General features: G+C 35.2%; 1 pseudogene; it reads right to left on the bottom strand.

Moving 5' to 3' along the window:
- Positions 1-3118: 3118 nt before the first annotated feature.
- On the bottom strand, positions 3119-15022 carry LOC144301555 (small ribosomal subunit protein eS4, X isoform-like; annotated as a pseudogene).
- Positions 15023-19114: the final 4092 nt, after the last annotated feature.

Raw genomic sequence — 19114 nt, 5'->3', positions numbered from 1 at the left:
GCAATATAAAGGTCATATATCCTCTAAAATAAGAATGCATAATTTAAATATGCCTAGGAGCAGCTGGAACTTACCCTCTAGCTATATAAACATATTTTTATTTTAATATTTACTCAAGTATTCATTATACATAGTTAATTTTCCATTTGCTTCCTCCCTCAAATTGCCCACACCATGCCTGAAAATACTGTATGGTTCTCTTTTGAAGAGTAATTCAGATTTATGAAACTTTTACTACTGAAAGTAAAGAGAAAAATGATTACCAAAAGATGACACTTTCATATTTTTCCAGTTTTTATACGTATTTCTATATTAATTGAGTTCCCAAGTGGATAGATATACTACTAGGTAATAAGTGCGTTGTGTCAACAATTATTCTAAAGGACTTATTATATTTCATGTTTTCTTTAATATTTTGTCACTTAATAATTTCATCCTATTAGAAAAAAGTTTACAAATATCACACCAAGTGAAATTGTAAGTAGATAGGTTTACAGTGCATGCATACATTTAAACTGAGAGTGAAAGGAAAAACTCAGCACAAAAAATGAACAATGACCTAAGAAAGCAATAGAGCTGACCCTTATTGTGCATTTACTATGAGCCAGATTGTATGTGATGCAATTTCCACAAGATTATCCTATTTAATCCTCAAAGAACTTCTAGATCAGCTTGAATTCTCACATTTTAAGAAGATGAAGAAACTGGAATTTGGAGAGTCCAATATGTCCACGATCACACAGGTGAAATAAAGGGCAATAGTGATTATTCTGCTCACCATTATCTGCTTTCCTTGCTGTGGGCCCTGGGAAGTTCCAAGCCCCCCTGCAGGTACACAGAGGCCATGTGACTATTCTGACTAATGGGTTGTGAGGCAACGTTACACGTGTCACTTCTGGTGTGAGTCAGTTAGGAGCCTTTGGGAGTTATCCACATTTTTGCTCACCAATGATGCAGCCCTTGACTGCATGTAGCGGAGCTGTGAAGATGGAACTGGCATAGCAGACCCCTGTGTGCAGCCAGCAACTGGTGCTGGACAGAGAAAGAGAAATCAAATACCTGTTAAGCTACTAGAACTATATTGGCTAGAATATATGGAGGAAAGTAGCATCTTTTCCTGGTATTAAATACAAGGAGAAAAACCATCTTTCAGAGCAAGTATATTTTAAAGGCCTTGCTGTTCATGCTGCATTGAATAATAGGGTAGCAGCTAACTGCCTATGGCCATTTAAGTTTAAATGAATTAAAATGACAAAATTTAAGTTTTAATTACCCGTATTAGTTACAATGCAAGTATTCAGTGGTGGCACATGGCTAGTGGTTCCTGTGTTGGACAACAAGAACATTTCCAACATCACAGATGATATCAAACAGTATGAGGGATGGATTCCCTCTTTATTCTGTACATTCTATATATAGAGAGGTGGCTTCTGAAATTCTTCTGAGTCATAAATACTTTGAGGAAAAACTATATACTGTTGCTAAAAACAAAATTTATTTGGGGGAAAAATAAAAAAGATAGTCATGGGTTTTCCTTCCAGAAATTATCTTTGCCTTTCTGAAAATATAAAAATGTATTTAAAAATTGAGTATCCTGATATGATATCTAACTGTAATGGGAAATGTTATAAAACATAGAGCCTCCCAAGTAATGTGAAACTACTAGATTAATATTTGTTTTTTTTCTATGGACCCATATATAGATGCACACATTCTACTTCTCTGTCCATCGGCATCCATAATAGAATTTCACTGCATGTAGAAAGAAAAACATTATAAGCAGACATAGCTCTTTTTAATTAAAGTAAAATCTCAGAAGATTTATTTCTTATTACTGCCCCTAAACCAAAGTGTGGGGCTTTTTTTTTTTTCCTCATGTGAAAGAAAAGGAGAAAAATAAATTGAACATGAGAAAGGGGTTAACATAAATGGAGAATGAGAAACTATCTTTTTTTTTTATTATTGGAGTTCAATTTGCCAACACATAGCATAACACCCAGTGCTCATCCCATCAAGTGCCCCTCTCAGTGCCCATCACCCAGTCACCCCAACCCCCTGCCCACCTCCCTTTCCACCACCCCTTGTTCATTTCCCAGAGTTAGGTGGAGAATGAGAAACTTTCTGAACCAAAGTCAACTAAGGCATAAATATATCTGTAACATCACAGCATTATTTCTTCAAAGAGTCAAGCATTTTTTAAAAATTTCATTTATTTATTCATGAGAGAGACAGAGGCAGAGATGGAGGCAGAGGGGGAAGCAGACTCCCTATGGGAAGCCTGATGTGGGACTCAATCCAAGGACCCCAGGATTACGACCTCAGCTGAAGGCAGATGCTCAACTAATGAGCCACCAATTGGTGTCCCAAAGAGTCAAGCATTTAAATTTTCTTTTTTTTAAATCCAACTCTCCATCTCAGTAACAAACTAAGAAATAAGCTTTAAGAAATTAGTACTTTAGGGATCCCTGGGTGGCACAGTGGTTTGGCGCCTGCCTTTGGCCCAGGGTGAGATCCTGGAGACCTGGGATCGAATCCCACGTCGGGCTCCCGGTGCATGGAGCCTACTTCTCCCTCTGCCTGTGTCTCTGCCTCTCTTTCTCTCTCTGTGTGACTATCATAAAAAAAAGAAAAAGAAATTAGTATTTTAAAACAGTCCCTGGAACAAATTTCTCAATGTTCCAGTTTTGCTTTAAGTTCTAGACTTCTTTATCCTTATCAAGAAAAAAATGGACTATTATGAAATCCTCTTAAGTAACGCCTGGAGAAAAACCAGCAGCTAGCTCTTTCCTTCTCAATCCATAAGAGTGGAAAGGAGAAAAAAAATGACCACATGGCCCACAGATTCCACTTTTGTTCGGTAGTCAAATGCACCCTCTAGTACCATACATGGCAGGCTCCAGTGTTGACTCCTGTCAGTGACATATCAAGAGAGAGAGGCCATGGAAACAATCTGCCCTGTCTTGAGGAGCATTTTATCACTGATATTGTTTGAAATTGTTAGTATACAGTGACAATAAAAAGTAGAACAAATTTTAGTTGGATTTTATTTTTTTATCATGTTGTCTGATCTTTAATTAAGTATAAAGACTTCCTCCAATCATGTTACCTAGGGGCCATTTTACCCACTGCTGTGTTTGACTGCCAGTCTCTTGTTTCTCTCCTCAGCAATGGTGAAGTGGATACCTCTTCCACTGGGAAGAGATATCCATGGTTTGTTTCCTTTACCAATAAAAAAAAGGTGGAGAGCCAGGTGGCAAAGCTGTTGCCATTGTATCTTTCATGTGAACTACATCAAAAGAACAAGAGTATCTCTCTTTGATCACACCAGTTCTTCCCAGGTTAGCACTTCTAGTCACCATCCACAGATTACCATATTTGATGAAATCAGTAATCTTCCCAGTCTCCAAATCAATCTGAATGGTGTCATTCACCTTGATGAGGGGATCTGGATAGTGGGTGGAGTGAGCATTCTGTTTCACCAAGTGAGGGATTCCTTTTGTCCCCACAAAGATCTTTCTCACTTTCTATAACTTATACTTGGCCTCTTTAGGTGTAAGCCAATTAACAGCAAAGAGACCCTGGGTGTCATAGATCAGATGGAAATTCTCCCCAGGCTTGTCAGTGCTGATAACATTCATAAAACTAGCAAGGTAGGTTATATCAGTTTGGACCTTGCCATCACTCTTGATGAAACACTGAATACAGATCTTCTTTATTTCATCTCCTGTTAGGGCATACTTACGTCTATTTCTCAGGAAAATGATGAGAAGGAGACCTTCTCTTAGCTTCTGGGGGCAAGTAGATGGATGACAGACAAACATAACTAGTCAGTTTAATCAGTGTCCGATGGAGCTGCTACATGCTTTAGATGCTTCTTGGGACCATGAGCTATGGCTACACTAGGCACTAAAAGATTACTGGTTTTGGTTTTTTTTTTTTTTTTTTTTTTTAATTCTCCAAAGAAAACTTGTCCTTAATGGCCTGTATCACTCTTAAAGACCCATACATATCTTGGTAGCCTCACAAACTGGTCACATGGACATGCTAGTGACAGAATTTTGGGACTTTGTCTTATCTACAGGTCAAATATTTACTTTCATCTGGCAAATCTGTGCTCCTATGAAAATTTAGCAGCATTCTTCTGTTATAGTAGGATTTCACTTTTCTCAGATTATATTGCAGAGTAGCTTCTTTCTTTTTTTAATTGGCTGTCGATTTAGTCTCAAATACCCTATGAAATATTTTAATTTGTTATGTCTATTCAATACTTTTAGTTGTTTTGTTGTGTAGATTTGAATTATCCTAATACTCTTTAGGGCATAATTGGCACAAACTATGCCAGCAAAAGTTAGGATACGTTGTTTTGAGTCAGTGCCAATTAAATTTAAAGGAATGGATTTTCCAACTTTAAGAAAAAAGGCTCACATCAGGCTAAAGGTGAGATAAAAACAAAACTAAACTAAAACCTTTGAAGCCCTAACATTTATCCTGAGGCTATGTAAGAACACCCATGTTCGATAGCTTTAGAAAAAAAATAACTTAATATCCACATTCAAACAGAATATATGCTGCGATTCAGAAAAGATGGGATTTTATTCAAGCCGATTGCTTTCCATGAGGAAAAAAAGATTAGAAGAAAAACTAATGAAGGAAAATATATAACAGTAATGCAATTTATAATGAAAAGGTCAGGGGTGAGAATGCTCTCTTATTTTCCATTAAATACCAGATACCAAACTGACTGCCATTGAGATCAAATATCTCATAATTTTCCTCTGCCTTTGCTACCACTATACCTCTATACCATTGCCTCTCTACCATTTCAGTCACCATAGCAGGTCCCAATCTAATGGTGCTAAACACAAAGAAAAGTTCATTTAAACACTAATGGAAGTACATACTGATTGATATCGAGTAAAGGAGACATTGAATAAAGGAGAATAACTCAACTTCATGTTGCATTCTTTGAGGATGGAATAGATAAGTACAATAAGTACAATGAGTACATGTTACACAACATGGCACAATGAATGAATGATCTAAAGTTTGTGATAAGCCATCATCATCTTCCAAATTTCAAGCTTTCTCTCCCCTCTCTTTCTACTACTCTCTGTTAGGAATTCTCAGTCCTGTTAATCATAGCACATCTATAAAGTATAGAAATTTCTATGAGTTTTTTTTTTTTTAATCCCAGCACTTTCTTTGGGATTCTACTCAAAGGGGCCATACATCCAAACACTGTAGGTCTAAAAGAGAAATAAATGAATGAGCATTGCTGAATTAAATATTTTTTTCTTTTAATTTTGAGAGTTTATCACAGACGTAATTCGTGTCACTTGGAAGGATTTGGGTCAATTTTATCTTGGAATTTAATATAATATTTTCAAATGTCTTGTGGCTTATGCATAATGCTGAGCTACATTTATCAAAGTAGTGAAATAGTGTTACTGAGGCTATATCAAAATAAGTACAGCAGAAACTGATCAGCAGTGATGGGGAGAATAAAAAGTGGAATCAAATAGAGCTGATACTGAGTGCTAGTCTTGTAGATTATAACCGTGTGGTGGAATGTTGTTACAAATTGAACTTCTCCAAATCTTTATTTTAGAATCTGTATAAAGTGAAGTTGTCACGTCTTATGGGATTCTACTGAAGACTTAACTTATTAAGGCACAAAAGTGCTTCTTACAAGTTTCTAAAGGCTCTACAAAGGTCTAGCATATTTTTAGTCATGGGATTTAAATTGTATGATGGTCTTGAAAAAAATCAGCATCAAAATATTCTAGATGTAAACTTCATAAGCAAACATTGCCATGTGATTTTCGCATTTACTTACTTGCTTTTGTATATGAGCTTGTCTGTAACAAGTAAAAGTAAAATTAATTTATGGTTCAGAGTTCAAGATTTCACTGTGGTTTAAATTGAGGGAAAAATGTGAAAGAAGTAGGGGATTTAAGTTGTCCTAAAGGGTAAACTAGTATGGATATACTGAACTAAAACAGAACAAAACAAACTGAACAAACAAACAAACAAAAACAGGCCACCCAAACTGGATATTTCAAGTAGAATATTATCTGACTATGGTCCCTTACTTACTAACTTATAACTGTTCTTTAGAACTGGTATTAATTTAAAATCATCATATTTGGTGAATGCATTATTGAATTAATTGATCCCATAAAATATGAGGAATTGATTAAAAAAAAACTAATTTTAAAGGATATATAATCATAGAAATAATAGAAACATCTCAAAGGGGAATATATTATGTTCTGAATAGCAGTGATCAAGGAAAGAAGGAAAATTCAAAAGATGCATTTTACAGCCAAACCCAACATCAACATTACAATTTCAATAAATCAATAGTACACATCACATAAATGTAGTGGTGCTAATTCAAATTTTATTGAGAATGTGATTTTGTTTTTAATTAATGCATTTGTTTGGTTTTGCATGTGGTTAAGATCCTTAAGCCTAAGGAATTTTTTAACTATTTTGTATCTATGTATATTTCATTGTGTAAAAATTTAACTTAAATATTGTCAAGATTGGGATCCCTGGGTGGCACAGCAGTTTGGCGCCTGCCTTCGACCCAGGGCGCGATCCTGGAGACCCGGAATCGAATCCCACTTCGGGCTCCTGGTGCATGGCGCTTGCTTCTCCCTCTGCCTATGTCTCTGCCTCTCTCTCTCTCTCTCTGTGTGTGTGACTATCATAAATAAATAAAAATTTAAAAAAAATTTAAAAGAATATTGTCAAGATTCTGGTATACAGAAAAATCACTTTCTAAACCAATAATTGAAACAACTACTCAAACCCATAATCTATTTCTAACACATTAAAAACTATGTAATGTAAGGATTTTAGTTGTGCATGTCTGTTAGTTTTTGCTTAGATTGGTAAGATTGATCTCTCTTTCAATAATGTTTTTCTCATCCTCCATTTCTGTGGTATATAGACCATTTTTATGTCAAGGATTCCAAACCCACAAGATAGAAAAATCTACAATCAAGTATAGCAAGCAAGAAAAAGAAGCTTTTTTTTTTTTTTAGGAATAAAAAATAAATTTTATAAATAATAAAAAATTATAAATAAATTCATAACAACTTACCTTTTAAATAATTCAAAAGAGAAACAAAAGGATGTTGCATAGCAACAATATTTTTATTGCATATTCTGCTTGTAAGAAGACAAAGCAACAGGGCTTCTTTGGCAATTTTAGTGTGAAATCACACATAATTGAGGAAAGGTACATTGACAGAAAGAAATGAAGATTCTAAGGGAGGAAAAAAGAAAGGTGTTGGAAACAGAGAGAACAGAGAGCAGAGGATGTGCCAAAATTTGCTAGATAAGAAGGAATTAGAGGGATAAAAAAGAGGGAATTAGAGGACAGAGAGGGGATCCCTGGGTGGCGCAGCGGTTTGGCACCTGCCTTTGGCCCAGGGCGCGATCCTGGAGACCCGGGATCGAATCCCACATCAGGCTCCCGGTGCATGGAGCCTGCTTCTCCCTCTGCCTATGTGTCTGCCTCTCTCTCTCTCTCTCTCTCTCTCTCTCTCTGTCTCTCTGTGACTATCATAAATAAATAAAAATTAAAAAAAAAAATAGAGGACAGAGAGGCACATGGGCGAGGTGAAGCTAGGAGGGAAGCCAGGTCACACAGGGAGGAAGAGATCATTCATTCTTCATTCATTCATTCATTCAGACAGTCAGTCACATAGCTAATGAAACAAACACTCCTTTACCAAGAATATAATTGAGTTCTGGTTATGTGCCAGGCTCTGAGTTAGAATCTGAGTATGTTGTAGCAAATAAAATGAACACTTTAGTCACGGCTTAATAAAAGAGATAGTCAATCAAATGAACAAAGTTAAATACATCATTAATTCTACTCATTATATAAAAAGGGGACATTAATTTTCCTGTAACTCCTGCTTATTTAAAACACTATTGTGCCATGGGGCAAGAGAAGAATATATAGAAATTATGACTGCATAGTTTGTCTAAGGTTATCCAGCAAGCACACAAATGGAGCAGTTTATTATTCTTCACAGTCACATCTTTTTTTTTTTTTTTTTTTTAGCTTGTGTTCAGTTTGGGACAGAAACAGATCAGTTAATAATTTAGTTGGAGGTACACTGTATGTCACATGATGATATTCCCTTGAATTGTCTTTTGAATCATTCATTAATTGCAAATTGCAAAGAGCATAGAATGACCATTTTTATTTTAAAATGTCAAAACCCGGGGATCCCTGGGTGGCTCAGCAGTTTGGCGCCTGCCTTTGGCCCAGGGCGTGATCCTGGAGTCCCGGGATCGAGTCCCGCGTTGGGCTCCAAGCATGGAGTTGCTTCTCCCTCCTCCTGTGTCTCTGCCTCTCTCTCTCTCTATCATGAATAAATAAATAATAAATCTTAAAATAAAATAAAATAAAATAAAATGCCAAAACCCATAATTGAACTGGAATTTTATTTTTGTCTTTGAGACTGCTAATTCAGGCCAACATTTCTAAAAATATTATTAGGGATTAGTAATAATTTAGTTTTGTGGTCATTTTTAAATTCAAATTAAATAAAGCATTATGATCTAGCTCGATATTTGTGGAAATGTTATCTAATAAAAAACTTAGGATGAACAATGCATATGTAGAGTTTACCCTTGTACAACATAGGGGCAAGGAACATGGCTCCTCCATGCAGTCAGAAATCTGCATATAACTTCTGACTCTCCAAAATCTATTAATAGCTTCTGTTGACCAGAAGCTTTACCAATAACACAAACAGTCAATTAACACATACTTTGTATGTTGTATGTATTATATACTATGTTCTTATAATAAAGTAAGCTAGAGGAAAGAAAATATTATTAGGAGAATTCATAAGGAAGAAAAAATATATTTACAGAACTGTTTTATATTTACAGGAATAAATCTGCACATAAGTAGACTCATGCCATTCAAACTGGTGTTGGTCAAGGGTCAACTGTATTTAATGCTACAGAACTATAAACTTGAAATAATTAAAATAATAAATTTAATATTATTTAATTTTGTCACAATAAAAAAAGAAAGAAATCCTAAGAATGTGTGAAAAAAAAATAAGAGAGGAGTTTCTCCACTGTTTCTTGATCTCAGCTTTCTTACCTAACCCCTTAGAGCCATGGCCCTCAACCTCTTTTGTCCATGGGACAAATTTGAGAAACTGATCAAATGATGGTTTCTTTGTGTACATAAGGAAACATGCACAATGGTTTTGAATAATTTTGTAGGTTTCATAGACAGCCTTTAGTCTATCTTTGAGCCTTAGAAAGGATTTGACCTCCAGAATAGTCTTGGAGTCATTTTTAAATCATTGACTCATTAAAGAAAGATTTCTTGTAAAAAATAAATAATCAAAGAAACTCTAATGAATGAACAACTTTTTTTCCTTCTCGTCCAGTTCAGTCTGTTGAGAAATTGGAACGAGGCAAATAAAATAGAGGCATGGAGAGGTACTGTGGGAGAAGAGAAAGGAGTAGCTAAGTCAGGACAGGAAGTGCATAGATACTAAGACATGAGCTGGACATAAAGAATGGAAAAGAGCTTTACAGATTGAGAAGAAAGGAAGAACATTTTAGATAGAAGAATCACTGCAGGCAAGGTCTTGAGAGGGTCTGTGGGTAGGCAAAAAGAATAGAGATCCCATTATGAAAAAAAACATGTAGAGATCAGGACAGTGGGTAAAGAAGAAGCTGGGAGATTAGGCTTTAACAATTTGTATGTATCAGGCTGTGGTGTACAGGACTGATGGGGGAGGGGGAAGGCACAAAATAGGACTGAAATGGACAAGCTGAACAAGGAAGGTTATTGTCCTTGGCATGGAATTGAATCTCTTCCAAATGAGCTCACTGCTGGCAATAGAAATAATATACTTGATTTGCTACTGAGCACAACTTCAGGAAAACCACAATGGAAAATGTGAGTGTGATCACTTAGTTCCTCCATGGAATAAGAGCCTGTCACCGGGTTTGCTACCTCTCTGGCTTTGTGACAGTATGAAGACACAAGAACACGTCAGGTTCCATTGATGACCTACCTAATAATCTACAAGCGATATCCATTTGAAATCATATAACTGGAGCCAGAAAACAGCTATTTGATAGTTTTTTAAAAAGTATTTTAGGTTTGCAAATCTGGAAAGGCTAAGAATTTAAACAGCATAATTATCTTTTAAATGCTTCAATTTTGATATAATGTATGCTGTCGAGGTAAAATTTTTATGGTCCTTAATATAACTATACTCTCCCTCAACCTCATTCCCATCTTAGGATGTCCTCTATTGAGAGTAAAATTTTGAATAGCAAAACCTTAATGACTCACTCATGTTCATGTCATTTACAGCCATTACAGCATAGGTCACTCACAGCTTCTGTTATTATCAGAACATTAAAAACCCTGCTGGGGCTTTTCATTGTTATTTGTTTGACATCCGCTTATTATTTACCATTGGGAACATCACAGATGGCCCAATTTCCTTCTGACCCTCTTAATGAAGAGTGATCATTATTTTTATGGGTCCTCCTAGGGTACCCTATCTGTAAGTAAATAGCTAGTGGGAAGAAATAAATTATATTCCAAGTTATTACCAATTGACCACACCTCACAAAGAAACCTGTGCAGTTAAACTGGACCCCAATTTTTGAACTTCAATCTTCTGGGAAAGATGTAGATACAGATAAGGAGTTAAATAAAAGTGAAAGAACATTGTAATCATTGCATTACTTAGGAATATTTAGGATACATACAGAAAGACCTTACTCAAACTGATTTAAGCTAGGGAATGTATTAACTTCTCTAATTGAAAATTCCAGAGGAATGCACAGCTTTGACACAACTTTTTTTTAAAGGTTATATATTTATTTATTTGAGAGCAAGAGAGATGGAGAGAGTGGGGCAAAGGGGCAAAGGAAGAAGGAGACAGAGAATCTCAAACAAATTCTCTGCTGAACATGGAGCCAGACATGGAGCTCCATCTCAGGACCTTAAGATTGTGACCTGAGCCAAAATCAAGGGTCAGATGTTCAACCAACTGAGCCACCCAGGTGCCCCAACACAACTTCTTTTAGAGTTCAATTAATGTCATTAAATTTAGTTTCTCTCCACCAATTGATTCTGTTTCTTTAGGTTACCTTTTTTCAGGTAAAAACCACATGCGATTTCAAGATTGCCACTCAACTTTTAGTATTAACATCCTCATCTAATAGGAAACTGTATTTACCCTGATATTCCCTGCCAAAATCCAAGTATATCTCTTTGCATGGGATTGCATCTTTTGCTCGGCCTTGAATACAGAGCGACATTCTGATAGTGTGAAAACTGTTTTACTCTGGCTCACACAGTTCATATGTGCCAAAAGAATAGAAAATGGAAAAGAAACCAGTTAGTTAAAGCAACAAATTACCACAACAATGATAAGGCAATAATAAGATAGAGTTAAAAAATAACCTAGATATGATTGATATCAGTAGTGGATAGTTTAGTCACCAAAATAAATTAAAGCTAATGCCCTTAAAATTATAAAACTATATACATATATATTTTTTAAAACAGTAAATCTTATAAAGGTATATATTTTTCACTACTATTTTCATGTTTTCAGGCTCAAGACAATTCTTAAAGCATGATGTTCTCAAAAGTATCTTTCTTTCCTAAAATATAGCACCATCAACATTCTACTTTCCATTGTTGCTTTTGTAAAGCAAACATTTAAAGATACTTGGAAAATAGTCTGATGTCACAATTGCTTTTTTTTTAAACAGTTTTTCCTTCAATTTTATATGCTTGTATCAACAGTAATTTTTTTAGACATTCATAGCATATTATAACAGGTTATCTTCTTTCCCTAAAGCACACCCAAAATACATCTTCTTAGATTTCCATTTTTGCTTCCTTTAGAGGGGCTTACAGTCAAAATAAGATGGTATAGACTCATTTCTCCCTATTCTTTCCTGTTCCTCTGCACAAAGTACAACTATAAACCCTGGTAATAACATAAGAGACAACCAACAGAGCAACTGACAGATAGAAAGAAGAGAGTGGGTTAGAGAAGCCAAGATCTGAAGAACAACACAGAGGTAGTTTGGCTGCACCCCCACAACAACACAGACATAGAGACCACCCAGATCCCATGCCTTCAGATCTCCAGCCTAACCACAGAAGGCAGTCCAGGGAGGTTGATTTCTTTCTTGAGTCAGAATCCCTCTGACAGCATCAGGGCTAAGGGGGTCAATTGGGAACCCCATAGTGACAAGCAGCCAGCAGGGGAAGCATTCGTCTTTCCTGCCAAATAGAAGACAACCCTCTTAGCAGCCTCTTTGTCTACGTGGGCCTGATATCTCTTTTTCCTGCCCAGAGACTCTGGCTGGCTTGGGGTAGAAAGAAGAGAGATTTTTAGTGGAACCCCACCAAATCCTCCTCTAATCTCCCAATCCAGGGACACCCTACTGCCACCTGAGGCAGCATGATCAAGGGAAAGGCGAGTGCAAGTTGCAACAGATAAACCAAGTCAACCAAGACAATTGCAAAGACTCTGAGAAGTCCACTGACAACCTACAAAGTCAACTAAATCTTGGGGCCTAAACTTAAATAAGGTGCCCACTGGTGAAAAGAATAAACAAAGGTAAAAACAATGAAGTAGGGGTAGCTGGGTTAAGCCTCTGACTCTTGGTTTAGCTGGGGTAGGGATCTCAGAGTTGTGTGATCAGGCCTGCAAGGACTCTGCTCAACTAGGAGTCTGCTTCTCCCTCCATCTCCCTCTGCTCATGCTCATATTCTAGTTCTCTCTCTCTCTCTTTCATATCTATCTATTATCTATCTATCTATCTATCTATCTATCTATCTATCTATCATCCATCTAAGATGGATATATATATATATATATATCCCAGAATCTCCTAATTGTGGGGACATAAAACTTCTCCGAATTTCTCAGTATTCCTATAAAAAGGTCATAGTTTCCGAAGACTCTTTATATACCATGTGAATTAGATCTGCAGCCTTCTATCTACTTGATTGTTCTAATGTGAAATAAGAGTAAAATTTCTCCTAAGAGAACCAAATGATTCTACTCCTACTAGGTTTCCCAGTAAGCTACAAATGAGCCCTGAGCACACGGAGTTATTTTCCTCAATATTTACATTTCAAGGAAGAATTCTTTGGACCTGGACCTTGAAAAGAGTTCTTCCTTATAGTGTAGGGCTATCTGGCACCCATCAAACATATTATTTACATCACAAATGTCTGGAATAAAGATACATTTTCAGGAATACAGAGATATCGATCTCTTTCCCCTTTTTAGAAGCAGATAAAAATTTTTCTTCTCCCTCACCTATGACAAGTCAAGCCACTCACAAAGCAAAAAAAATCCTGTGTGCTATCATTTTGTTGCCCTAGGAGTAAGATAAAGTCCCTTAGGGGGACTAACCACTTCTTATTTACTATAAAGTATTTAATAGGAAATCTTCCTCTAATTTAAGAATATCTTATGTATAAATTCATTGTAAAATTATTAAAGATAAATATTAAAAATGTAATATTACACAATAGACAAAATGCCCAGGATTCTGTTGAAAATCACCCACCATACTAAGAACTAAGAAAATAATGGCTTACATAAGAGAAGCCAACTGATGCCAACACTGAAATGAATCATCTCACAAGGATCTTAAAGCACCTATCACAAAAATGCTTCTGTGATCAATACAGATTCTTTTGAAGCAGATTTTAAAAAAAGAAAAGAAAATCCCAGCAAAGAACTAAGATTTGTAAAACAATCGAATACATATTGTAGAGCTTAAATTAGAATCAAATTGATATTATATAACTGAAAAATAGAATAAAAGATACTTTTGAAAACCCACTAGACAGACTCAACAGTAGATATGACAAAGGATAGAATCAATAAGCTTAAAGTCCACGCAATAAAATTTACCTAGTATGAACAAAAGAGATAAAAAACATAGCTGAAAAATATTGAACACAGCCTCAGGGACCTATAGAAAAATAAAAAAAAGATCCCACACAGGCATATTCAGAGTCCCACAGGAGAGGAGAAAGAGAGTAGAGCTAAAGGAGCATTTAAATAAATTATGGCTGAAAATCTGCCAATGTTGGCAAAATATGCAAACCTACAGATCCAAGAAACAGAGTGGATCCCTAACAGTTAAAAAAAAAAAAAAAGATATCATAATTAAATTTTGGAAAATTATAGGCAAAAGAATCTAAATGTAAATGACGTTTCCACACTTTGTCCCAACTGGAAAAATATCATTAGTAGATTTCTATAAATCAAATATGTATTTTGTATTATCCACTGTAGCATCCGCTCAGAAACTATACAGAGATCCATCAAAAAACATTGTAAATAAAGCGAAAACTTAAAAAAATAATAATAAAGCGAAAACTTAAACATACTTTTGAAGCAGCCTGATCAAATTTTTTTTTCTTAATTTTGACATTCCCTCCCCCCCCCTTTTTTTTTTTAGAAAAAACACACTTTATTGGAGAGAAAGCACTACATGTGAGCCATGGATGAAGGCAGGCAGCCTTGTGGGCATCCTACATGTCACTTCTAAAATGGACACAGCAGGTTCTGCTAAGAAAGAGCAACTGGAACATGGGTTCATCCGGGCAACTTTCCCAACCTCATCCCTCCGAGAGGTGGGGACACTCCCAAACATTTCCTTGAAGGCAACTGTGGTCTGCTGGAAACAGAGCTCCTCAGGGGTGCCTCCTTGTTTTATGAATAAAGAACACTTTCTTTAGATTTTTGAAGTGATTTGTTAATTTCATTCTACGTTCTCTCCAAGCCACCAGACTAGTTTCTGTGCAGAACGCCTTGATATGGGCACTGGAGAGATTATCTTTAGCCATGATCAAGTTGTCCCAGGTTACATCATCAACCAGCATCATTCTGCTGTTGTGGATCTGAAAAATGCACTTTTTCAATTTTCCATCAAAAATTCGAGGGAAATCAAATCTACCCATCAATGTGGCCTTCTCTGATGAGGTCTAGATCTTAAGTTTCTATTCGGTTTGTGGCCATGATAACTTTCATGTCATGACAAGTATACTCTGAAGGAGATTACCTTCACGTATTTCACTCATCCCCCTACCTACCTCCCCTCTGGTAACCACCAGTTTGTTCTCTATATTTAAGAATCTGTTTTTTTGTGTGTCTCTGTTTTATTTTGATCATTTGTTTTGTTTCTTAAATTCCACATATGAGTGAAATCATATGGCATTTGTTTATCTCTGATTTATTTCAGTTAGCATTATATTCTCTTAGAGTTCTTAGATCCATCTAAGCTGCTGCATATGGAAACATTTCATTCCTTTTTTATGGCTGAAGTAAGGTCCCATTATGCATATATACTACATCTTTTTTACTCATTCATCTGTCAATGGATACTTGGGTTATTTCCATAATTTGGCTATTATAATAAGGCAACAATAAACATGGAGGCACATATATCTTGTTGATTAGCATTTTCATATTCTTTGGGTAAATATGCAGTAGTGGAGTTACTGGATTGTATGGTACTTCTATTTTTGATTTTAATTTTTTGAAGTAACTCTAGAGTTTTCCATAAGTGGCTATACCAGTTTGCATTCCAACCAACAGTGCACAAGTGTTTCTTTTTCTCTACCTCTTTGCCAAAACTTGTTGTTTCTTGTGCTTTTGATTTTAACCATTCTGACAGGTGTGAGGTGATATATCATTATGATTTGGATTTGCATTTCTCTGACAGTAATGGTGAGCTCCTTTTCATGTGTGTGTTTGTTATCTGTATGTCTTCTTTTAAAAATGTCTGTTCATGTCTTCTGGCCATTTTTTAATTGGCTTATTTGTGTATTTTAGTATTGAATTGTGTAAGTTCTTTATATGTTTTGGATACTAACCCATTATTGGATATATATCATTTATAAATATCTTCTTTCATTCAGTAGGTTGTCTTTTGCTTTTCTGTGAAGAAGATTTTTATTTTGACATAGTCCCAATAGTCTGTTTTTGCTTTTGCTTTCATTGCGTTAGGAGCCATATATAGAAAAATACTGCTGTAGCCACTGTCAAAGAAAATATTATCTGTGCTCTCTTCTAAATTGTTTATGGTTTCGGGATGCCTAGGTTTATTTTTGTGCACATATGGTATAAGGAAATGGTCCAGTTTCATTCTTTTCATATTAATTGACCATCTCATTGGTTTATTTATGGGCTCTCTCTTCTGCTCCACTGAATCTGTGTGTCTACTTTTGTGCCAGTAATATACTGTTATGAAAACTGTAGCCTCATGGTATAGCTTAAAAACTGGGATTGTGATACCTTCAGGTTTGTTCCTTTCCAAGACTGCTTTGGCTATTTGGGGTCTTTTGTTGTTACATATATATTTTAGAATTATTTGTTTTAGTTCTGTGAAAAATGCCGTTGCTTTTTTGATAAGGATTGAATTAAATCTGTAGATTGCTTTGGGTATATGGATATTTTAATGTTTTATAGTTTTCAGAGTATAAGACTTTCAACTCCAAGGTTCAGTTCATTCCAAGATATTTTACAATTTTTGATGCAGTTGTAAATTAGACTGATTTCTTAATTTCTCTTTCTGCTACTGCATTATTAATGTATAGAAATGCGATAGATTTCTGTATATTGATTCTGTCCCCTTCAAATTTATTGAATTTATTAATCACTTTTAGTAATTTTTTGTGAAGTCTTTCAGATTTTCTATATATATTATCATGTCATCTGCAGATAGTGATAGCTTTACTTCTTCCTTACCTATTTGATGGCTTTTATTTATTTTTCTTGTCTGATTGCTGTGGCTAGCACATCTAGTACTATGCTAAATAAACATAATGAGGGAACATATTAGTATTGTTCCTGATCTTAGGGGGAAAAACTTTCAGTTTTTCACCATTAAGTATGAGTTAGCTGTTAATTTTTTATATACAAACTTTATTATGTGGAAGAATGTTCCTTCTAAAGCCACTTTGTTGAGGATTTTTATCATGAATTGATGTGGTACTTTATCAAATGCTTCTTCTGCATCTATTGAAATGATCAAATGTTTTTTATCTTCTCTTGTTTATGTGATGTATCACTTTTATTTCCAAAGATTAAACAACTTTGCATCCTAGAAATAAATTCCAGTTGATCATGGTGGTTTTTTTTTTTTTTATTGTATTGCTGGATTCAGTTTGCTAATATTTTGTTGAGGATTTTTTGCATCTATGCTTATCAGAGATACTGGCCTGTAGTTCTCTTTTTTGTAGTGTCTTTATCTGGTTTTGATATCAGAGTAGTGTTGGCTTTGTAGAATGAATTTGGAAGCTTTCCATCCTCTTCCAATTTCTGAAACAGTTTAAGAAGAATAGGTGTTAACTCTTCTTTACATGTTTAGCTAAATTCTGTTGTGAAACCATCGCACCCTGGACCTTTGTATTTTGGGCGTCTTGGATTACTGATTCAATTTCATTGCTGGTAATTGGTCTGTTCAAAGCTATTAAATTTTCCCGGTTCGTTTTGGGGGGTTACATGTTTCTAAGAATTTATCCACTTCTTCTAAGTTGTCCAATTTGTTGGCATATAATTTTTCATAATATTCGCTTATAATCCTTTGTATTTCTGTGGTGTCAGCTGTTATTTCTCTTCTTTCATTTCTTATTTTGATTTTTGAATCCTCTTTCTTTCTTGCTGCATCTGGCTAACAGTTTATCAATTTTGTTCTTTACAAAGAATCAGCTTCTGGTTCCATTGGTGTTCTCTTGTTTTTTGTTTGTTTGTTTGTTTTTGTTTTCTTTTCATTTATATTTTGTTTATTTCTGCTCTAATATTTACTATTTCCTTCTTTCTACTGGATTTGGATTTTGTTTGTTCTTTTTCCAGCTCTTTAGATGTAAGGTTGGGTTGTTTATTTGAGATTTTTCTTGATTCTTGAAGTAGGCCTATATTACTATAAACTTCTCTCTTAAAACCACTGTTGCTGAATCCCAAAGATTTTAGACTATTGTGTTTTCATTTTCATTTGTCTTCATGTACTTTTTTATTTCCTTTTTGATTTCTTTGTTGACCTATTTATTGTTTAGTAGCATGTTTTTTGTTTTTTTGTTTTTTTGGTTTTTTTTAGTAGCATGCTTTTTAACCTCCATGCCTTTGTGTTCTTCCCAGATATTTTCTTGTGGTTGATTTCTGGTTTCATAGACCTGTGGTTGAAAAAAGTACATGAGATGACTTCATTTTTAAAATTTATTAACACTTGTTTTGTATCCTAATGTATGGTTCTGTTATACTATTTTTTAAGAGCAGTTCTCAGCTCACAAAAAAAATGAGAAGATACATATATGTCCTGCTCCCACACATGCAGAGCCACCCCTATTATCAACAGCAGTCACCAGAGTGGTACATTTGTTCCACAAATGAATCTACAGTTACACATCATAATCAACTAAAGTCCATAGTTCACCTTAGGGCTCACTTTTGAATGTTGTACATTCTACAGAATTGGAAAAATATATAATGACATATGTCCATCATTATAGTACCATATGGAATATTTTCCATGCCCTCAAAATTCTCTGTACTCTACCTATTCAACTCTCCCTCATTCCCATAGATGGCAGTCACTGAGCTGTGTATTGTCTCCATAGTTTTGACATTTCCAAAATGTCATATTGTTGGAATCCTGCACTATGTAGCCTTCTTAGATTAGTTATTTTCACTGAGTAATATGATTTTTAGTTTCCTCCATCTATTTTATTCTCATGGCTTGATAGTTTATTTACTTTTGATGCTAAATAATATTCCATTGTCTGGATATGCCACAGTTTATCCATTCGCCTGTGAAAAAACATCTTGGTTGCTTCCCAGTTTTGTCATTTATGAATAAAGTCACCAAATAAACATAGATGTTTAGAGGTCTTTGTGCAGGTTTTTGTGCAAACATGTTTTCAACTTCTTTGAGTAAATACCTTGAAGCAGAGTTGTTGGATCATATGGTAAGAGCATGTTTAGTATTGTAAGAAAACACTAAACTGTCTTCCAAAATGATTGTACAATTTTGCATTCTTATCAGTAATATATGA

The sequence above is a fragment of the Canis aureus genome, chromosome 30, assembly GCF_053574225.1.
Source record: "Canis aureus isolate CA01 chromosome 30, VMU_Caureus_v.1.0, whole genome shotgun sequence".
Lineage (NCBI taxonomy): Eukaryota > Metazoa > Chordata > Mammalia > Carnivora > Canidae > Canis > Canis aureus.
Note: the sequence above shows the minus strand (reverse complement) of the source record. Positions and strands in the feature narration are given on the sequence as shown.